Here is a 24,547-nt window from a genome sequence, read left to right on the forward strand (position 1 = left end):
ATGCATTCCACTTGGATAAAGCAAAACAAAACAAGAGCCCAGCCACCTATTCGCCTAGCAGACAAGAGTGTAAATATGCAGTTCTGAGGATACATCAGCCATCAGCAATGCTGCGGTTCAGAAAAATGAAGCTTATTTAAGCAGTCCTTGGATTTTCCTCTAAAGGTCATTCAGTATTTGTGTTACTTCAAGATTTCTGGCAGCCTATTAATAAGGACTTTTGATTATCTATTTCATGTATTTAGGCATTGAAATGTAGCTGCAGTTCAGGCTGAAGCTTGGTTTTAGAAAGCAAGCATCCAAGCTTCAGGGCTGCTCTACCTCATTTGTCCTTAGAAGGTTGCCATTGAGAACGTCTAGGGTTCTCTGTAAAATGGAACCATGAGGGCAGGGTGTCTGCTGCCCTTGGCTTGTCAATTAGAAAGCTCACCGCAAAAATCTCAGAACCTCTAAATCTGGGGTCTCCTTATGGAGGGCAGTGGGGATGTTTGAAGACAGGCTCAGGTAGAGAGAATGGAGGCTGGCCAGCTCAGTTCCTCTCTTCCAATCCATCTCCTAGGAGAAGCTTCTAGGCTCTCAGTTAATTTGTCCTTCAGATTACTGTCATGCAGTGTTGACTCTAAGGTGAGGAACTGTCACCTTTTGTTTTCACTCAATGGAGTCAAATGTGAGATTTGGTCCCATTTATGTGCCCTTCCTTCTTGTGAAATCATCAAAGGAGACTATTTATGTCCCATGAATTTCTCTTTGAATTGAATTGGCTAAAAATCAGGTGCATATGACTTCTCTAAAATCGTGCTATCCTAGCCTCTAGGGTACACAGAAGAGCTAAGTCATTAAAGATTTGGTTCACTATCCCTCCTCTTCCCTTCCTCACCCTTTCTTCTCTCCTCTTCCCTTTCCCCCCATTCTTTTCTTTTCTCCCTTTGAGAATATAGCTACCCTTCACGTTTGCACTGAAAGGATTTTCACTCAGCACATGGCTGAGGGGCTGGGAGCAACTTACCGAAAGTGCGTCTGTACCATTACCCCTTGTCTCAGTTTCTCAGTTCTTCCAACAGAACTGTTTGATCTGACAAGTGAATGTTAGGTGAGGGACTCCTATGGCTCTTAACATGAAAAAAAAAGTCAGAGACTGGCAAATCCGTTCTTGCCTGCCTCACATGGGTCTCCAGGGTGCCTTGTTTGCACACGTGGCTCTTAGATGCCTGTAGGCTGCTTCCAGAATTGTGAAATTTAGATGTGTCCCCAGGCTGAACACAATAGTTTATTTTCACTCAGCCTCAGTGTCTGTTCCTCACATCTCATTATCCTGGGCCTCACAGGGCATGGACACTTCTGACTAACATTACTTTGAATAAGCCTCCAAAGTCACAAAATAGGAACGAATCCCATTAAGGAACAAGCATTGGCAATGCTTACCCAGTTCCCCAAACACATTGGAATAAATGCTGATTTATACTTAGGAAAAACAAACAAAGAACAAGAAGTTATTTATTAAACATTAAAATCATGGAAATGGTTAAAGACTAGCCATTTATTAATGTGTTTGCCTCCCTGTCCACCTCTCCAAAGGGTGCCATTTATGCTCTGCAGGATGTAAGGAAGCCTATCTAATGAAAATCCCATGCTGTAGGCTGAGTTGGAGGGAGCAGTGTGAGGGCTCAGACCCAGGCCTTCAAGGCAGGGGTCGGACACTCTGGTGCTTGGTTTGTGGTGGAATATCTGGAAAAAGCATTGGTTACATTTTTGTAACCCTGGCTAATGAGTCCCAGTCGGCAAAATGGAGCTGCACACCACACAGGCAGCAGACCATCAGCTAGCTTCCCATGAATGCAAAGATGTCATGGAAACAGGTCTTGCCTTTTCATGTAACCTGGCAGCTAATTTCTCTCTTAATTATTCACAATACCATTTACATAAAAACAAACCAAAAATTGTTATTTTCTTTAAACAAAATTGTATTGGAACTTGAGACTTTATTTTCCAAGTATGTGATATTTTCTTTCAAAAGAAAGTTTGAAGGTCAGGGATTTCTTGGTGGTCCATTAACCATTGTTGTCAGGGTTCCTTAAAGGAAAGTGTGCTAATGAAAGAATGTACCTCACCTGGCTGTTTTGGCTTTGCTCTCAGAAGCTAAAAAAGTCTTTAGTATTTTGAACTTTGCAGAGAGTTTGGATATCCAGTATTTCAAGTAGAAGTCCTTTTATGGATTAGACAGGGATGAAAGGGATTAGAGAGAAATATCAGGTTGCTGCTGCCTTGAAGGGCTTCCGAGTCATCCATCACCTCTACCATGTCTCAGATGGTGTGGAGTTGAATTCAGAATCAAGCCAGTCTATGAACTGTGGACCACTGTTTCTCTTCTTGGCACATAGTGAGTGTAGTGAAATGGCGCTTCTTAGTAATGTGTGGGCTCCAGGAAAAGAAGCTTTATTCCAATGAAGATTTTCCCACTTTTGTTCATGCAATACCTTCCCTGCTTAAAAAAAATAACTTAGCAAAGCTGATGTATTATGGCACAGCTATTGAGAATCATTGAACACCAGCATCACAGATCTCAGCTTCGGGTGGTTGCATAACACAAAAAGGTTAGTGAAGTGTTGCCTTTGTGACTCAACTGAGGACTTGGGGAGCAGCAACTGAGGGGTGTGTCTATGCTCCTAAGAGTTTGGTTTGGCAAGCCGTTCTCCTGAATCTAGTCATCTTGGGGAGACTAGATTCTCCACCCTTAGGAATCTGTGTTTGAAACAAAGAAAGAGTCCTTGAAGATCACAGTGGGTGTGGGTCTGAAGCGATGCTTAGTCTTCCTCTTCACAGATTAACAGTCATCCGTTACAGTCAAGGTCGGTCCATGTTGAGCCAATTGCGAAGTGAACTATGTCTCTATGCCTTAAGAATTACATTTATTGATTTGTTTTCCTCATGTATGCATATGTGTATCTGCACGTGTGCCATGTCAGGAAGATGAAAGTCAGAGAACAGCTTGAGGGAGCAGGCTCTCCTTTTCCACTATGTGGGTACCTGGGACCGAGCTCAGGTCATCAGGCTTGGCAGCAAGTGCCTTTCCCTCTGAGCTGTATTGCTAGCTACACTTGATTTCTTCTATTTTGTGTTTTAATCCCTGATTAATGTAAAGCCAGCTTTTCACATCTGCCGTTTTTAAACAAAATTTATTATTATTTTATAACATATGTTTTGCCTGCATGTATGTCTGTGCATTACATGTGTTCCTAGTGCCTTGGAGGCAAGAAAGCAGTGTTGAATCCCATGACACTGGAGTTTCAGACTGTTGGAACCCACCATGTGAGTACTGGAAATTGACCCTGGATCCTCTGGAAGAGCAGCCATGTGCCCCTAAATGCTGAGCCATCTCTCCAGCCACCCACTATGATTTTGTTTTGGTTATCTGAGACAGGGTTTCCCTGTGTAGCCTTGGCTGTTCTGTACTCACTTTGTCGACCAGGCTGGCCTTGAATTCACAGAGATCTGCCTGTCTCTGCCTCTGTTTCCCTGAGTGCTGGGATTACAGGCATGTGCCACTGCACCTGGCTCCCCCACTATGTTTTTAGGGTACCTATTATCCTGATTGTAAAATAAAGGCCTGACAACAGTAGTTAAATTATTTCTTACTCCCAAGAGATTTGTGTTCCATCCTAAATTCAAAGCTAAAGAGATAAGGCCCCTACAACAGTTATGGTCATGTAAATAAGACCTGTGTAAGATCAAGTCATTCCATAATTCCATAGTGGAAGCGGGGAGGGTGTCATGATGCTCTTGTCCCAGGTGAAGAGATATTTGCAACTGATGGCTGCAGGGAGAGGGGCAAGTCATTTTCTTTGGGGGTGTGGTCACTGATAGGTTGCCCATGCTCATGCAAGTGGCAGTTATTAGGTTCACTGTGTTATAAAGATGGAGGAGGAAGAGAAGGAGGCAGGAGGAAGATTACATGTAGATATATTTGGGAGGTCTAGGGAGTGGGGAGGAAGGAGCTGGACATATATATATATATATATATATATATATGAACATTCATAAATAAATATGCATAAACATACATGTATGCATGAAATATATATGCCAATAAATATGAAATAGTGCTTCTTTTTGCATAAAAGAGCAGGAGAATTTATAGGAGCACTATATCAGATAGATACTTATCTTTTTCGTGTTTGAATAAGGAGAGGGAGGGCTCCACATATATGTTCATGTATAGTCCAATCAAGTGTCATACATGTGTGGACATCTTATTTTAAGATGTTTTCACTGGGTGGTGGCAGTGCACACCTTTAATTCCAGCACCCAGGAGGCAGGGGCAGGAAGATTTCTGAGTTTGAGGCTAGCCTGGTCTACAGAGTTAGTTCTAAGACATCCAGGACTACACAGTTTCAAAATAAAATGAAATAAAGACTTTTTTAGAGGACATATCTTTACAGTGTGTCTCTAGGGATGTTTGTCCTCACATTACTTCACAGGTCACCTGCTTCTGCTTCCCACAGGGCTGCTTGGTCTTGTGTTTCTATTATCTTTGTGATAGTAGCTCCCTTGTAGCCCGTCCAGGGAAACAGATACCTGGGTGATAGTTTTAGACCTCAGAAAAATTGACTTTTGAAAGGGGACATTTATAAATACATATACACAGATAATGATTACTTGGTTGTTTCTGCAGTCTTGTAGAAATAAATACAAGAAATGTGGGGATAGATTTTCCTGTAAGGGCTTTTGAACTCCTTTGATGAGTCAATATCTGGCAAGTGTTTATGTAGAAATCAAATTTCTTTTCTGTTTGCTATTCTTCGGGCACTGATTTCAGGCCAATGTCCTGGATCGTACTTAAATCATATTTGAGCTGCCTGCATACGGTGACTTGTATGAAAGAGAAAAACCAGTGGTGGCGTTTCTCCCAACTCCCTTCTCCCGTTACCATCAGAAATAATATTAATTTTTTTTTGAGACAGGTGTTCTCTATGTTATCCTGGTTGTCCTGGAACTCACTGTGCACCAGGCTGGCCACAAATTCAGAGATCTGCCTGCTTCTGCTTCCTGTGTGCTGGGATAAAAGGTATATGCCAATATTACCAATGCCCAGACCTGAAAATAATATAAACTTTTAAGGTGACATTTGTTGGCTTGATTTGAAGCCTTCTTTTGTTGAAGAGGGGTATCTTACAAATTCAGGAAAAACTGGATTTGCCAAGGTCTTGAACATTTGTTCAGCAGCTGGCAACTCTAACAGTATGAAATAGGAAAGAGAGGCTTATCTTGTTTTATTATTTATTATTTAAGCAAAAGGGTGGCATGTTATTAGAAAATGAGACCCTTGGAGTTTTAATACCTTCTTCTAGGTTACTACATGCTGTCGCTTCCAGTATGTCTGTGGAGTACATCGTCATGCATGGGGGGTGGGGAAGCTTATATTGACTTCTTTCGCAGGGACTTCATTGGGCATCTCAGTGCCACAAAACCCTGGAGAAGGGTACATGTGTAACCACATGGTAGATCCTGTTGAGGCAGCACCCCACTTGTGAAAGGCCTGCTTTCCTGTGTTACTCTTTGCTCACCTCTGACCTCGTTGAACTCACAGTTCAATGCAAGGCTAATGACAGACTCAAGACACATAAACAATTCTCATTCCCTTTCTCTGTAATACAAGTGGGGGACTTCTGGGCTCAGCTGTTCAGCAGGCATATTTGACTTTAAATCATGGCTTTGTGCTTCTCTAGGTATGGAATTTATGAAGTGAGTAGCATAGAAATACTTAACAAGGCAGGAAACCGTGCAGGCTAGCTATTTAAACCAAGATTAGTAAATATATACAAAGGAATGTGAGTTATTGTAACTGTGCCTCCTATCATTCCCCCAAAAGTAACTTGTAATTGGATATGAAATGCTTTACTGAAGGGCAACAACAGTCAGAATTCATTTAGGCTTGTCAAAGCCTTGGGATTTAGTCAATGGAATTAAGATCCACAGAGAAAGGTTCCATTTGGCTTTCTTCAGTTACTTCTCCCATGTATATCATGGCACGCTCTTTGTATGAATTTTGATAATTTGACAATTGAGAGTCGAGCTGTTAGTCCTAACATTCTGGTTCTTTAGACTGTAGAACTAAGCTACAATGTCTTATGCCTGTAACTCAGCCAAGAAAGAGCCTTCCTTTCACTGTTTATGTCTGCAAGCCTCTACTCCTCTGGTTAACTAACAATCCTTGCCTAAGAATCTTTGAGAGCCTTGTATGTGCAGATAACCAGTAGTGGGAATTTGAGCTTTTTATTTCATTCCCTCAAGCCTCATGGATAGAAATGCAGAAATACAAAAGCCTAGATTCTGATCAGGACAAACCTCAAATGAAGTTTATGTTGTGGGGGTCCTTGAAACTCTAAGGCTGGCTGTTTGCTGACTTATTTATTTGACTGACTGTTTCTATGAGTCTGCTGGGGGGAGGGAGCTGTCATCTGAGCATCTGCTCCTGGAACCTCCAGCCTAACAAACTTAGCAGTGCTTTTAGTGACAATTCCCAGATTTCTTTCCTTTTGTTGTAATGTTGAGTCAGTGAAGAGAAACCTTGTCTGCAAGGTACACATCCTGTTTCCCAGCCTTCATCTGGATGAGCGTATCTTTTCTTACAATGGTTTACTCCCTCTGAGGAGCTCTTGCCACTACTTGAATCAGGCCAGGGAACAGGTTGCAGATTAAGGGATGCCAAGCCAGAGTGCTGAATTCAACCAAGGCTTGGAAGAGAGTGTATACCATGAGTCTGGAGCTAGCTCAGGGTAGAGGATTTATCCCATGAGTCTGGAGCTAGCTCAAGGGTAGTACATTTGCCTACCTTATGCAAAGCCCAAGTGTGATGTCTAGCACCACAAAGAGGCAAAACACACAAACAAATAAACAAACAAACAAAAAACCAAAAGAAATTAATATGACTTCCATATGAAGGTGGTAGGTTTTACTTCATCCATAGTATCATATATCCTTTCCCATTTAATTTCTAGCACAGTTTGCAGTATGAAATGGTTTTAAGGGATGTACTTCATTATAATTGTGAAGTATATTTTTCATTTGTTTTTCTCCTTTATGGCAGCAAAGAATTTGTTTTCAATGTGCAATCAAATGCATGAAAAGCTTACTTCAAGTAAGTACATTCTTCTACCATGTTTTAATTAAAAACAACAACAACAACAACTTAATCTAGTTTCTTCTCCTGATTCTCAAATTTGGAGATTTTTGTAAGCAAATATGAGGAAGGACAACTAATACTAAGGGCTATTTAAAGGATCATATGAAAACAAACTGTAGTAGAAACTTTATAAAAGATATAAATATATGAAAAATATCTAAGTGGAACGACAAAATAACAAGGAAAACAATGCCCCAGCTAGACCTTCTTTACCAGCAAATGAAACCTCCAGTGAAAGGATAGGGCAATGAAAGTTGGGTCATTGACCAAAGAAGCCCCAAGGAAACTCAAACAACTCAAGCTATTGCCAAGAATATTGATTGCTCTTCACAAACTGATTATAAGGCCGTATTGCTGAAGACAACATTTAGATATTTCACTGAACACAGAAGTTGATCTGGTGCCTACCTACAGCCTCATCACTACTGACTAATGTTCATAGTACTGGAAAGTATTTAGTGTAACTATCATAGAAGAAAGGTCATGACTACTGAGTTACAAACCCTGCAAGAATCACCTGCCTGCAAGATACATTGGTGTACCAGTGGCACAACGTTGTGGAAGCAACCAACTACTCTCTGCTTGGTTTCAAGATGATGGATCTCATGTTTGACTCTGATGGCCAAGAACCTAGAATTAGATTGGCCAAAGACTACAAGAAAACCAAATACTATTGTTCTGCTAAGGAAACATGGCAATAAAATGACTTCTTTTTTTTTGTACCCTACAGCTTCTATAGAATCTTTTTTTTTATTTTTTTTATTTTTATTATTAGTTACATTTTATTAACTCTGTATCCCAGGTACATCCCGCTCCCTCATTCCATCCTAATCCCACCCTCCCTCCCTCATCTCCTCTCTGCCCCTTTCCAAGTCCACTGATAGGGGAGGACCTCCTCCCCTTTCATCTGACCCTGTTTTATCAAGTATCTTTAGGACTGGCTGCAAAGTCCTCCTCTGTGGCCTAGCAGGACTGTTCCTCCCTTGGGGGGTGGGGAGGTCAAAGAGGCTGCCATTGAGTTCCTGTCAGAAACAGTCCTTGTTCCCCTTACTATGGGAAACCAATTGGTTACTGAGCTACCACAGGCTTCCTCCGAGCAGAGGTTCTAGGTTATATCTATACATGGTCCTTGGTGGAGTGTCAGTCTCAGAAAAGGGCGTTGTGCCCAGATATATTTGGTCCTTGTGGAGCTCATATCCTTTCCCCATCATACTAACTCTCCCTTCTTTCATATGATTCCCTGCACTCTGCCGAAGGTTTGGTTATGAGTCTTAGTATCTGCTTTGATACACTGCTAGGTAGCGTCTTTCAGAGGCCCTCTGCAGTAGGCTCCTATCCTGTTACTTGTTTTCTCATATGTCCAATGGACATCCCTTTTGTCTTTCTAAGTGAGAATTGATCATCTTACCCTGGGTCCTCTTTTTTGTTTATCTTCTTTAGGTGTATAGATTTCATTATGCTTATCATATTTTATAGGTCTATATAAGTGAGTATATACCATGTGCGTCTTTCTCTTTCTGGGATACTTCACTCAGAATGATCTTTTCTAGATCCCACCATTTGCCTGCAAATTTCATGATTTGCTTGTTTTTGATTGCTGAGTAGTATTCCATTGTGTAAAAATACCACAGTTTCTGTATCCATTCCTCCGTCAATGAACATCTGGGTTGTTTCCAGGTTCTGGCTATTACAAATAAAGCTTCTACAAACATAGTTGAGCAAATGTCCTTGTTGTGTACTTGAGCATCTTTTAGATATATGCCTAGGAGTGGTATAGCTGGATCTTGAGGAAGCACTATTCTTAATTGTCTGAGAAAGCTCCAGATTGACTTCCAAAGTGGTTGTACCAGTTTACATTCCCACCAGCAATGGAGGAGGGTTCCCCTTTCTCCACAATCTCTCCAGCATGTGTTGTCATTTGATGGGTGTAAGGTGAAATCTCAGGGTCATTTTGATTTGCCTCTCCCTGATGGCTAAGGATGTTGCGCATCTCATAAAATGACTTCTAATCATATTCTGTTATACCCATAGATCAGTGCACTGCTCATCTACCATCAGAGATGCTTCCTCTTACAGTAAATGGGAACTAACACTCTGCAATGTGCAGAGAGCAAGATACTTTAAAAAAATCTTTCCTAAATGGGCTATCTCCATCAAACCCCTCCTCTCTGGGTTCTGAGAGACAGAGGAAAGAGGAAGCGAAACATTGTAAGAATCATCAGAGATAGATGGCTGCAAATGTCTTCCAGAAACAACAGTTCTGAATCATATATGAACTCACAGAGACTGTGGCAGCATGAACAGTGCCAACACAGGTTCAAGTCAGGTAAGATCCCAGAGCTGAGAGGGGAAAGTAGACACAGGCTTTTACCCATAATAAAAAAGATATCTACTATTGACATTAATTTCAGAGGAAAACTTAGTTTTTTCCAATAAAGTTTCACAGGGTATTAACCACACTTAAGGATAGATCCAGTGTCCAGCCAACATACAAAACCTCAATGATACTTTTGCAGATTTTGCATCTCATATTGCTTTGCTTGAGCATGTTTTTTATCTTACTGGTTTTCTGCTTGCATTATGGTTTCTGATTTTCTGTTTTGTGTGTGTTGGGTGTGGTGCTTCTTGTGTTTTCCTCTTTTATTTCTTCTTTTGCCTGTTTGTTTTCTAAAAAGAGAGAGATAAATAAATGGTATAGAATTGGGTGGATGAGAGGTGGGGAGAATATTAGAGGAGCTCGGGGGAGGGGGAGAAAGTATTATCAAAATATATTATATGAAAATGTTCAATTAAAAACGATCAAAGTAAAGTAAATGTCCACTTTCCCCACATGTTCTCCCTGGGTACTGCAGCACCCCTAACCTACTGTCGTTGCTTTAGCATTGATTCCTTCCACATGCTCTATCAACAGCTTAAAGTTAAGTATGGTTCCATGGGCATGTTAGTTAGATTCATGTCACGGTAACTAAATACCCAAAGTACTAAACTGACAAAGATATTTAACACATGATTCTGGAGGCTTCATTCTAAGACTGGATATTTTGTTACTTTAGGCCTGTAGGGAGGCCACTGAATGACAACAACAGGGACTGTATATGCCAGAGAAAACAACTCCCATCTTGATCCAGAAGGGGTGGAAAGACAGGGAGGTAGCAGGCAGACCAGAGCCCTATAGACTCCCACGCTCCCAATTACCTAAGAATCTCTCACTAGGCTTCGTTTTGTCTTAGTCCACCGTATATCTCACTATACAACCCTGCAGACTAAATCTTTACAAACAGACTTTTGTGGGGCACTCATCCAAACACAGCAGTGAGGAAAGAGGATATTTCAGTCTTTACTCACCTAATGGCCAAGGTCACACACCATGCACTCTGTGGATGTGTCCAAATTGTATTTAGTTGCATTCACTTATAGTAAATAAAATACAGCTGAGGCCCTTTAAGAAATCAAAATCTAATTCAATAAATTCTACTCACGGGATTCCAAAAGCATTTCTGAGGTGCCCTCTCCTCAAACATATCAGTGTTTTCCACAAAATAAGAAAAAAATGTGCATCTCCCATGTCCAAACAAGTGAGAACAATGCATAGTGTGTGTAGATGGTTTTTAAAATGCCCTTGTTCCATCCAAAGACTAATAAGGACTCATTTTACATCTTGCTATTGACCTCATGGCCTCAAGGTCCATAAGAACTTGTTTTGCTTTGCTATTATTTATCTGTGAAGGTTTTGTTTTGTTTATTGTATCCAACTCTGTGTTTACTATGTACATATTCTCAGGAGTGAATATTTAAGAAGAGTATAGCAATTTTTTTTCCCCAATGGATCATCACATCCCTAAGAGAATCTCAATAAAACCCAGGAAGGTCTAAAAGGGAGGCTCCTTACAGTCAGGAATTATACAACTCACAATTATAAGAAAGTTCCTGAAAGTCTCTTTCTTCCCCAAAGTTATGTAATCAGTGAAGACTACAGAGGAGATTTTTTACCTGTTAAGCTACCTGAAAGTCATGAAGATAATTCCAGGGTTTACTCAACTTTCCTGAGTCATTACCCACACTGGGATGAGCTTTTGACAAAGCAAATGCCTTTCAGTTGTTAACATCCCTTTATAAAACTCCTCATCCTTGGGGGCAAGATGGCGGCGCCGGGAGGACTCTCATTCTGAGGAGCAGCACAGCAGGATTGGCACAGTGACCAGCAATCAGAACTCGCGGCCATAAAACACAAGTGATTGTGTTTCACAGGTGAGAGGATACCCCACGGTGGGGGATTCGATCAGCTTTAACTCACCCGGCTAAACGGAGGAAGAGATCCTGATTCCGCCAGGCGCTTGGTCGCCAGCCCAGAGCTACACACCAGCATGATCTGGTCATGGTCCCAGACTGAACTGTGGGCCCACAACATCACAGACTGGATTTCCCAGTTGAGAGATAACCCCACGGAGCAGGAAACTATTGGGACCGACCTCAGGTTACCCAGACATCCCCTGGAAAAGACTCGGGTTCCACGGGCGCCCCAAGAGCCAGCCCGGAGCCAGAGCCGGGACCCAGGCACCTGCACGGAGCCCTGCCTGCGTGCCTGATTCGCCGCCTCAGATAGAACTGTGGGCACCAGGGCACCAGGCACCAGAGACTGCATTTCACTGGCAGGTGCAAACCCATAGGGAGGGAAATGGCTGGTCTGATCTCAGAGCACTCAGCCGACACCCCCACCCCGAAAAGGTCTAGGGAAAATTACCCAGGTTAGGCAGCAGCCAAAGCTCTGAATGGCCAGAAAGGCGGAGCCACAAGCGGGCATCTGTGCCTGTGGGTTCTACTCTCCACCCCAGACAGAACAGCGGTCCCCAAAGCAAAGACTGGGTGTCTCTGGCAGCAGGAAACCTCCAGCAGAGGGGATCATCAGCTCTAACGCTTAGGACACCCAGCATCAAAAGACTCCCTGGATTCACGCAGACTCTAGGCTCTAATGCAGGCAGGAGTGCTGTGCTCAGCCACCATTATTGAGTTCCCCTAGGGCACTGGGACACACAGCTGCATCCTCAGACCTACAAAAACCAGAGAGCCATTACAGCAGCCCTCAGATACTGTGCCAAGGATCAACCAGTTATCCCTAGCTAGACTGTCAAAACTGTGGGAATCCCTGGTCCTTCAAGAGGGCTGCACCCACAGCGTCTTGACCAGAGCAGTGCCTGCAGCCGCCATCACAGACAGGGACACACAGCTTCTGGTCCAGAGTGAGGCACCCAGCCTCCAGACCAGAGCAGTGCCCCCAGGCGCCAACTCAACCTAGGTGCACATTCTCCAGGCACAGAGTGGAGCACTCAGCCTCTGGCCCAGAGACTTGCTGAGTGCACCTCTCACTTTCCCGGACAGAACTGTGTGCCCAAGGATAACAGACTGAGTTTCCCTGTTGGGAGAAAACCCCACAGCCAGGGAATCAGCAGGTTCTTCAAGAGGACTGTACCTGGAAATTTAGTGAGCAGCAGCACACTAAATTTATAACAAGAAACCCAGCACTGGGACAGCTGTCTTGAGAACTTCTATGGGTAAGAAGAGATCCCCCCTGCCTAACAAAGACCACAGCTACTACTCAGGGCTATAAACCTGAGGTGAGCAGTGGCAACTCCTGAGAAACACTGGCCATACAGTGACCATAACCAAAAAGTAGAGAAGGACTCCTTCAGGAAAAATCATCTTCCGGCCAAGGGGATTCTCCCTACCTCAGGACTCCAGGAAGCACAGAAACTAACAGCCAACACGTAAATCAGCCCAATGGGTAGAAGTCAGCGTAAAAGCTCAACCAACAAAAGACAGAGCAATATGGCATCTCCAGAACCCAGCCATCCAGGGGCGAACAGCCCTGAACAACGCAGCATAATAGAAAATCAAGAAGATGACCTTACATCTATGCTGATGAAGAGGATAATAGAGGAAACAAATAAAATACGTAAAGAATTAGAGGAAGATAAAACCAAACAGATCATGGCTATCCGTAAAGAAATGGAGGAAGTTAAAGACAAGCAGATTATGGCCATCCGTGAAGAAACATAGTAAGATGCAGCCAAACAGCTTGTGGCCTTCAGAGAAGAAATAATTAAATCACTAAAAGAAATAAAAGAGACAGAGTTGAAGGAACTAAAAGAAAAAGAGGAAAATACAAGCAGACAGGTGAAGGAAGTAAACAAAACAACTCAAGACCTGAGGATAGAACTAGAAAAATTAAAGAAAACACAAATGGAGGAAATAATGGAGAGGAAGAATTTAGGGAAGAAAACAGGAACTACAGAGGTAAGCATAACCAACAGAATACAAGAAATGGAAGAAAGAATCTCAGGTGTAGAAGATACAATGGAAGAAATCGATGTATCTGTCAAAGAAAATGTTAAATCCAAAAAATTCCTGACACAGACCGTCCAAGAAACCCAAGACAATATGAAAAGACAAAACCTAAGAATAATAGGAATAGAGGAAAAAGAAGACTCCCCTCTCCATGGCCCAGAAAATATTTTCAATAAAATCATTGAAGACAATTTCCCCAAGTTAAAGGAGAAGCCAATAAGGATACATGAGGCCTACAGAACACCCAACAAATTTGACCAGAAAAGAAAATTCTCCCGCCACATAATAATCAAAACAGTAAGTATACAGAACAAAGAAAAAATACTAAAAGCTGCAAGGGAAAAAGGCCAAGTAACATATAATGGCAAACCCATTAGAATCACACCTGACTTTTCAACAGAAACTATGAAAGCCAGAAGGGCCTGGACAGATATCATGCAGACCCTAAGAAAACACAGATTTCAGCCCAAGCTACTATACCCTGCAAAACTCTCAGTCCTCATAGACGGAGAAAACAAGATATTCAATGACAAAAACAAATTTCAACAATACCTACACACAAATCCAGCATTACAGAAGACACTGGAAGGGAAAATACAACCCAAGAAAATTAGCTTCTGTCAAGAAAACACAGGAAATAATTAACCTTTCTACAGTAAAACAAAAAGCAACCAAGCACACAACCTTATGAACACAGCCAACATCAAAATCAAAGGCTCTAACAGCCACTGGTCATTAATCTCTCTCAACATCAGTGGACTCAACTCTTCAGTAAAAAGACACAGATTAACAGAGTGGATATGTAAACAAAACCCAGCAATCTGTTGCATATAAGAAACAACACACCTAAGGCACAAAGGTAGACATTACCTGAGGGTAAAAGGTTGGAAGACGACTTTCCAAGAAAATGGACCCAAGAAACAAGCAGGAGTAGCCATTCTAATATCTGATAAAATAGACTTTCAACCAAAATTAATAAAAAGAGATGGGGAAGGACACTTCATACTCATCAAGAGAAAATTCCACCCCGAAGACATCACAATCCTGAACATCTATGCCCCAAATACAAGAGCACCCACATTTGTAAAAGAAACATTGCTAAAATTTAAACCACATATAGATCCACACACATTAATAGTGGGAGACTTCAACACCCCACTCTCAACAAAGGACAGGTCAACAAAACAGAAATTAAACAAAGAAACAATATCTCTGACAGAGGTCATGAATCAAATGGACTTCACAGACATTTACAGAACTTTACACCCAAACACAAAAAGAATTTACCTTCTTCTCAGCACCTCATGGAACCTTCTCCAAAATAGACCATATAGTTGGTCACAAAGCAAGCCTCAACAGATACAAGAAGACTGAAATAATCCCTTGTATCCTGTCTGATCACCATGGAATAAAGCTGGACTTCAACAACAACAGAAATAGCAAAAAGCCTACACACACATGGAAACTGAACAACTTGTTACTAAATGACAGCTGGGTCAGGGAAGAAATAAAGAAAGAAATTAAAGCCTTTCTAGAACTCAATGAAAATGAAGACACAACATACCCTAACTTGTGGGACACAATGAAAGCAGTGCTAAGAGGAAAGTTCATAGCACCAAGTGCCTTCAAGAAGAAATTCGAGACAACTCATTCAAGCAACTTAATGGTCCACTTAAAAACCCTAGAAAAAGAAGAAGCAGACACATCAAAAAGGAGTAGACAGCTGAAAATAATCAAACTCAGGGCTGAAATCAATCAATTAGAAACAAATAAAACAATTCAAAGAATCAATGAAACCAAGAGCTGGTTCTTTGAGAAAATCAACAAGATCGACAAACCCTTAGCCAAGCTAACTAAAAGGCAGAGAGACACCACCCAAATCAACAAAATCAGAAATGAAAAGGGGGACATAACTACAGACACTGAGGAAATCCAAACAATCATTAGGACTTACTTCAAAAGTCTATATGCCACAAAATTTGAAAATCTAAATTAAATGGACAATTTTTTGATCGATTTGACTTACCAAAGCTGAATCAGGACCAGGTAAATCAATTAAATAGTCCTATATCCCCAAATAAATAAAAGCAGTCATCAAAAGTCTCCCATCCAAAAAAAGCCCAGGACCAGATGGCTTCAGCGCAGAATTCTACCAGACCTTCAAAGAAGAGCTAACTCCAATTCTCTTCAAACTATTCCACAAAATAGAAACAGAAGGAACATTACCAAACTCATTCTATGAAGCCACAGTCACCTTGGTACCTAAACCTCACAAAGACGCAACAAAGAAAGAGAATTTCAGGCCAATCTCCCTTATGAACATTGATGCAAAATTACTTAACAAAATACTTGAAAACCGAATCCAAGAACACATCAAAGATATTATCCACTATGACCAAGTAGGCTTCATCCCAGGTATGCAGGGGTGGTTCAATATATGGAAATCCATCAATGTGATCCACCATATTAACAAACTGAAAGAAAACCACATGATAATCTCCCTAGATGCTGAAAAAGCATTTGACAAAATCCAACATCCATTCATGTTTAAAGTACTGGAGAGATCAGGGATACAAAGCACATATCTAAACATAGTAAAGGCGATATACAGCAAGCCTATAGCCAACATCAAACTCAATGGAGAGAAACTTAAAGCAATCCCACTGAAATCAGGGACAAGACAAGGCTGCCCACTCTCTCCATATCTCTTCAACATAGTGCTGGAAGTCCTTGCTAGAGCAATAAGACAGTTGAAGGAGATCAAGGGGATACAGATGAGCAAGGAAGAAGTCAAATTATCACTATTTGCAGATGATATGATAATATATATGAGTGACCCCCAAAACTCTACCAGGGAACTCCTACAGCTGATAAACACCTTCAGCAAAGTGGCTGGATACAAAATTAACTCAAAAAAATCAGTAGCACTCCTGTATACAAAAGACAAAAGGGCTGAGAAAGAAATTAGAGAAACAACACCATTCACAATAGCCACAAATGACATAAAGTACCTTGGTGTAACCCTAATCAAGCAAGTCAAAGACCCGTATGAAAAAATTTCAAGTCTCTGAAAAAGAATTAGAGGAAGATATGAGAAGATGGAAAGATCTCCCATGCTCATGGCTTGGCAGGATTAACATAGTAAAAATGGCCATCTTACCAAAAGCAATCTACAGATTTAATGCAATTCCCATCAAATTGCCAACACAATTCTTTACAGACCTGGAAAGAAAAATTCTCAACTTCGTATGGAATAACAAGAAACCGAGAATTGCTAAAATAATCCTCTACAATAAAAGATCTTCTGGAGGTATCTCCATCCCTGATCTCAAGCTGTACTATAGAGCAACAGTTATAAAAACTGCATGGTACTGGCATAGAAACAGAATGGTGGATCAATGGAATCGAACAGAAGACCCAGAAATAAACCCACACACTTACGGACACCTGATTTTTGACAAAGATGCCAAAACCATACAATGGAAAAAAGATAGCATCTTTAACAAATGGTGCTGGTCCAACTGGATGTCTACATGTAGAAAAATGCAAATAGATCCATACTTATCACCCTGCACAAAACTGAAGTCCAAGTGGATCAAAGACCTCAACATAAAACCAGACACATTAAATCGGCTAGAAAAAAAAGTGGGGAATACCCTAGAACTCATTGGTACAGGAGAAAACTTCCTGAACAGAACACCAACAGCACAGGCTCTAAGAGCAACAATCAATAAATGGGACCTCATGAAATTGAAAAGCTTCTGTAAAGCAAAGGACACTGTCATCAAAACAAAGCAACTGCCTACAGATTGGGAAAGAATCATCATCAACCCTTTATCTGACAGAGGACTCATATCCAATATATATAAAGAACCAAACAAGCTGAAAAGCAACAAACCAAGTAATCCACTTAAAAAATGGGGAATAGAGCTAAAGAGAGAATTCTCTGCAGAGGAATATCGAATGGCAGAGAAGCACTTAAAGAAATGCTCAACCTCATTAGCCATTAGGGAAATGCAAATCAAAACAACCCTGAGATTTCACCTTACACCCATCAGAATGGCCAAGATGAAAAACTCAAGGGACAACACATGCTGGAGAGGTTGTGGAGAAAGGGGAACCCTTCTCCACTGCTGGTGGGAATGTAAACTTGTACAACCACTCTGGAAATCAATCTGGCGCTTTCTCAGACAACTAGGAATAGCGCTTCCTCAAGATCCAGCCATACCACTCCTAGGCATATACCCAAAAGAGGCGCAAGTACACCAAAAGGACATTTGCTCAACCATGTTTGTAGCAGCTTTATTTGTAATATCCAGAAGTTGGAAACAACCCAGATGCCCCTCAACTGAAGAATGGATGCAGAAACTGTGGTACATCTATACAATGGTGTATTACTCAGCAATGAAATTTGTAGGTAAATGGTGGGACCTGGAAAGGATCATCCTGAGTGAGTTGTCCCAGAAGCAAAAAGACACACATGGTATATATTCACTCATATAAACATTCAACATAGAATAAACCCACTAAAAGCTGTACATCTAAACAAACTAAGCAAAAGAGAGGACCCTAACTAAAATGTTCAATCCCCATCCTGAAAGGCAAAGAGGATGGACATCAGAAGAAAAAGAAAATAGGAAACAACCTAGGAACCTGCTACAGAGGGCCTCTGAAAGCCAGAAGAAAACAGGAAACAACCTTGGAATCTGCCACAGAGGGCCTCTGAAAGCCTCTGCAGTATAGACTGTCAAAGCAGATGCTGAGCCTGATGGCCAACTGATGGGCAGAGTGAATGGAATTTTATGTAAGAAGTGGGAAATAGTAAGAGCTGGAGGGGACGGGAACTCCACAAGGAGAGCAACAGGACAAGATAATTTGAACACAGGGAACTTCCCAGAGACTCATACTCCAACCAAGGACTATTCGTGGAGATGACCTGGAAGCCCTGCACAGGTGTAGCCCATGGCAGTTCAGTGTCCAAGTGGGTTACATAGTAATGGGAAGAGGGACTGCCTCTGACATAATCTGATTGGCCTGCTCGTTGATCACTCCCCCCTGAGGGGGGAGCAGCCTTACCAGGCCACAGTAGAGGACAATGCAGCCACTTTTGATGAGAACTGATAGACTAAGATCAGAAAGAAGAGGAGAACCTCTCCTATCAGTGGACTTGGGGAGTGGCATGCATGCAGAAAGGGGAGGGAGGGTGGGATCGGGATGGGAGGAGGGAGGGGCTTATGGGGGGATACAAAATGAATAAAGTGTAATTAAAAAAAAATATCCATACTTCATACAAATACCTTTAGTGCCAAAGAAGTAAATCCATCACACACTTAAGAAAAATAGCAAATATCAAAACTGGCAAAGTCATAAACGTAAAAGCAATATATTATTATGGCATAATTTGTTCTGAGTCATCCTTAATCTTAAAGAATTATGTGGTAATCATAAATATTGGGAATATTTAATATTTAATTCATAAATGTCCAATGAAATGCCATGTAATTACTAAACATTACTTCCAGTGTAAAACTAAAAGCTTTGGAAAATCTTAAATGAATAAAGTGTAATTAATAAAATAAAAAAATTCAAAAAAAGATTTTAATAAACCTGATTGATTCTATAAAAAACAAAAAAACAAAACAAAAAAAAAAACAACTTTTCATCCTCATTCCTGAAAATAACCACAGTAAACTCATCAGGTTCACTATGTTAGACTTTGGTTGTTTCCTGACTTTGGTTGGTGTCAGTTGTCTATCTGGGGTCAACAGATGTCTGTTCATGTTTCCCAAGGAATAGTGTCATACAACACTAATCAATTAAAATGAGGTGATAGATGACTAGGGTACTTTAGCTGTATGTTGACCATTGTGGGTATCATGAATCCATAATTCAAACTTAAATATTTTATTTTTCTTCCTTTCTCATGATGCTTTGAAAGAAATTCATAGCATATTCAGCTAAAGGCCCACCAACATGTACTAGCTTCAACTGTTCTTCATTTTTCAACTTGCTCATGTCAGAAAGTTGTGTATGAATAGATTAAGTTTCTATCCACGCCCTTGGCTCTACATTTGGGATGACAATGAGCTTCAGTGAAGGGCTTCCTCTTCTTTGGTTTTTATCATGAACCTTGGAATGAAAGCTGGCTGCCAATAATATGCATACTCAGCAATACCATCACTCTCCAATAGCACCATTCAACACTCTTCTTTTTGCTTGGAAAAAATATTAAGGAACACAGTGAGTAAAGACTAAAGGTTGTCCTTGGAGTCAACACATGTATTGTCTTTTTGGAACTTTTACAGATTTACTTATTTTTATATGCGCATATATGTGGATGTGCCTGAATGACTTTATGTGCACTGTGTGTGTGCAAGGGCCTGGGCTTGTCAAATCTCCTGTAACTGGAATTATAAAGAGTTGTGAGCTGCCTGATATGGGTGCTGGAAACTAAACTCTGTTCTATTGCAAGATCAGTAAGCATTCTTTGCCTCCAAGCTATCTCACCAGCTCCCTGCTTGAGTACTTATGTGACTTTCCACAAAGGAGTTTCTCTTGAGTAAAACGTAAGTGCTAAATTGGTAGACTGGAGGACTGCTGGGAAAAAGTATTCTCATTTGCCAAACAGGAATTTCTCATCTCTCACCTCGCAATGGCTCACAATATTACTTGGGCTAGGATTGAAGAAGATGAAAAAAAAAAATTGACATGTTTGCCAGACATTGCCAAGTCCTGGTTTCTGTCATCAGTGTCATGTAAAATGGCATGGTGGCAGATGCCTGTAATTCAAGCACAAGAGAAGTAGAGGCAGGAGGATCAAAAGCTCAATATTATCCTCAACTACATATATTGCTTAAGTCTAGCCTCAATTACATGAGATCCTATTAAAAAAAAAACACAAAATAAACAACAACAACAAAATAGATTTTGGTTGAACCTGCCTTATACTCCATTCTAATCCAGTTGTAGGGATATGTCCTACAAAATCATAAGTCACAAAGTCAGCTGAGTGACCCCATGTAAAGGACCTCCATTAGGAGTCTGAGGGTTTCCTCCGTTTCAGGCCATACGGTAGCCATCCACACTCCGCATGGCAGCGAGCGATCGTTCACATTTCCTGACATAAGGCCATGGAAACCTGGATTAGGACCAGATTCCAGACATGCAGTTGCCTACACTAACAGACTGACAAATAGTCTCGATGCTGTGCCCTCCCACTACCAGAGAGATACCTGCTTTTTCCAGAAAATTTTCTCTCATTCCGATGTTCTCTTTCCTTTTCTTTTCCTTTTCAGAGGCAAGTTAAGCCTCACACCTGACATGGGGAAAAGAACTGCTTATTTTCAAACACGCTATTGTGAGACACATTCCTGTTCCCTCCCTTCCTTAGTGCCTAGCCTGCTTTGCCCTCTCTCCGGGACATCATGATCCTGCAAGTCACCCTTCAAGTCCCCATACGTTCCAGCAGTTATGCTGGCAGCCTGAAAGGCTGGCATGTCATTTTGCTAAGTAGTTTGGCACAGGGGAGACTTTGCTTCTCTGCTCTGAAGTTTGGCTTCTAGCTTCTGGGCTGAAGACAGCATTCAGTTTTGTACAGTTGTACTCTCACCTCTTTCAGAGCCATTCCACCTTCTTCCCCCTACACCCATCTGAACCACTAGGGTGTGGTTTCACCTGGCACCAAATTACCGCAGAGTGAACTGGTTTCAACTAGAGCCCATTCATAGGGAAGAAACCATGGAAATGTGTCCACAATCCAAAATAAGGACAAGCATATTTTGAACTCCCAGTTTGGGTTTTAGTGGATTTGAAGTAGGAGAGGACTCCAACAAATGCTTGGTCAATGCTAATCTAGATGTGGTCAGTAACCAATAACCAGGCAATAAGAAGTGAATGACAGCTGCTGCTTAGACGAGATAAGCTGTGATAGGCTCTGGTCTAACCTAGGGATTTTGAGAGCCCTCCAGCTAACTTCTGCTCTGCCTTTGCCCCACAGTTGTATAGATGTCCTAGTTTCTATATCCATCCTTCTGCCAGTGGGTGTTAATGTTGAGCTGGTTTTGTATTTTGGCTATCAAATTTCTGCTTTCTTCTTTCTCATGGTTTCTCTTTGTTGTACTTCTTATGTTGGTGTTTTATTATCCTTGATTTCACTTAGTTATCTATGCTCTTTCAAGCATTTCCAGCCTGGGTCCACAGGAGGAGCCTAAAAACCAGTCTTTCCAGTAAGTTTAGGCTTTATTAGAACAGGTTAAAATCATTAGGGGCCAAAAATGGAAAGTATAAGCTGGGTAAGGCTTTACAGGTACCCTGGAGCCAAGGTACCTAGTGGCTATGTGAATCCATGAAGACTGCCCCGGGTCTTGGGACCATTGCACATGGCTTGACTGTGGCATGGCCATGATGGCTAAGCTGGTCACAAGAACAATACTGGAGCGTTGGTCTTCAGAGGCATTGAAATTGATGCTGCTAGTGTCAGACCCTAGATTTGAGTCTTCTAGAGCACAGGGACAAAGGAACTAAAGTGGAGAATAAGATGTTTGAAGCTTTCCAGGTCCAGGGTTAACTGTCTGAAACTGGGGTCTGGCACTTTCTTGGTGTTAGGGAGAGTCCTGAGTCGTGTTCTGTGGGTCTAGACTAGAGTCTCGAGCCATGGGGGAGACTTGGTGCTGGAACAGGCCTAGACTTGATCTGTAGGAGTAGTTCTGAGTTTGCATGTACCAGGCTGGGCATGTCCAAAACTTCACATCAACTAGAACTGTGCCACAGGGGGCTGCCCCTTCTGGGGGTAGTTTAAAGACTCTTGCATTGGGAATGTCTGAAGCATGAGGCTTCCCATTATGGCCTTATTGGGAGGACTGTAGACTCTGTCTGTGGGGACACTGGGGTAGGCATGAGTAATGAGTCTGCAGGGCAAGACTAGAGGCTGGGGCCACGGTATGTGTTAGTGGTATTGGAATAGGCTTGCAAACATGGACTCCGGGTAGCAAGCTGGAGTCTTGGGTTGCGGGGCTCTGTGAAACTGTGTTTTACCTGAGGTAGCCCAATTCCAGGTATGTCAGTGGCTTAGTTGGCGTGACAGAATACCTGACAGAAGCAACTGAGAAAGGAAGAATGGGTCTGTCTTGGTGCACAGTCCCAGGACAGAGAGTATATCATAGCACGAAGGCATGAAGGCTGAGGCAGGAGGGCACATTGCATCCAAGTTCAAGGAACACAGAGCGCTGTGTTTGCCATCCCGCAACCCAGCCCAAGGAATGGCACCACTGGCATCTAGGGTGTGTCTTTGCACTAGCATTAACTTAATCTAGGTGATTAAGAAACTAAAAGTAGTTTTCATGGTGATGCTAAATCCTGCTAAATTAATGGCTGAGATTAACCATCAGCTGGAGGCTGAGGAAGTGTTAAACTCAGTTCGGTCTTCTCATTCCCCAGAAGGTACTTCCCCTGGTAGCTATGCTGCCCAGACCTTCGAGGAAAGTGACAAGTTACCTATGCAGGTGGAACTTGTCTTTCAACCCTCTTTGATTTTTTATTTATTAAATTTCTGCACTATGCACAATGCTAGGATCTCTTTCAGTTTTCTTAGCACATGTGTGGAAGTTGTTCAAATTGATGTTTCTCCTACAGGAGATGAGCAGTCGAAAATCCTGTTATTAACTTTTCAAACAATATTTTTATTAACTCTTTGAGAATTCCATGTAGTTTGTTTTGATCGTATTCACTCATTTCCTTCCAGAGCTACCTCCCCTCCTTACCCACTCAACTTAATACCATCTTCTCTTTTCTTTAAAAACAAACAAAATCATGTCCAAATTTTGCTTCCTGTAATACTCACTCCTAGGTATATGGCCATTCACTGGAACTTGGCTGACTTTCCAGAAGCCAAACCCTAAAAGAAAAATGAGCTCTCCCCCACCTGCAGCTGCCAGTTGCCAATAGTTCCTCAACTGAGGATGGAACTCTGTGCCTTCTTGTTTCAGGCTGGAATTTTGTCTGACTTGAACTTGCAGAGGGCTCGTGAATGCTGTTACAACTGCCGTGAGCTTACTTGTGCAACTGACCAGTCATGTTACAAAGAAAACAGTCTTGTTTGTAGCCATCCACCCCTCTGGCTCTTACAATCTTTCTCTCCCCCTTTCCAGAGTCATCCTTGAGTCTTGAAAGAAGGCGTGATACAGATGTCTCATTTAAGGTTGAGCATTCTGTAGTTTCTGACTCACTGCACTTTGGCCAGTTTTATGTCTTTGAATAGTTGCCATCTACTACAAAAGAAGCTTCTGTAATGAGGATGAGAGATGTGTTAATCTGTGAGTGTAATGATAACTCATTAGGAGTCAGTTTAATACCTTCTGCATTATGCCCAGTGTGATGCATTATTGGTTACCCTTGTCTTGCAAACATTTAGAGAGAGAATGCCATTGTCAGAGTCTTTTCCTCTCTTTTCTCTCTCTTTCATTTGGAAAGGAGACTGGCGTCCAGAGGTGGGAGCAAAGGTGAATGGGCATCACAATGTGCAGGGGCTTCTTGACAAGCTGAGGACTCAAAGAACCCAAACTTGATTTTAGGGCTTCAGAGAGTGAAGACTCATCATCCCGTCTTTCTTCAACTCAGACATTGCCTGTGAGTGACAGGGGTAGTCAATGACATGTGTGAATAAAAACAACAAGTATCACACACAGTCCCCCAACTCCCAGTGGCATGGTAGCTCCTGTTCTCGTTAACTGTCACATTTTCTAAAGAGGCCACATATTTCAGACTGTGTAGCCCAAGGGTAGAGCTCTGCAAGTCTGAACCACAGTTACTGCTTGGAGTAAGTAACTGTGGTTACTTACTCCACAGTGCTAAGCCTTGTGCCATGGTGTGGAAAGTTGACCCCATGCTGAGCCTTACAGAACACTTGGGGATAAGACCTTATGCTTTCTCTGTGGCTTATTTTGTGAACTTCTAGGCAGACAAACTTTGAAGTTTTCTTCTTACACATCCCTGTTCCTTCTCCTTCCTCCCTTTTTTTCACCCCTTCCT

The sequence above is a fragment of the Psammomys obesus genome, unplaced genomic scaffold, assembly GCF_907164565.1.
Source record: "Psammomys obesus unplaced genomic scaffold, mPsaObe1.curated_primary_1811, whole genome shotgun sequence".
NCBI classification, from domain to species: domain Eukaryota; kingdom Metazoa; phylum Chordata; class Mammalia; order Rodentia; family Muridae; genus Psammomys; species Psammomys obesus.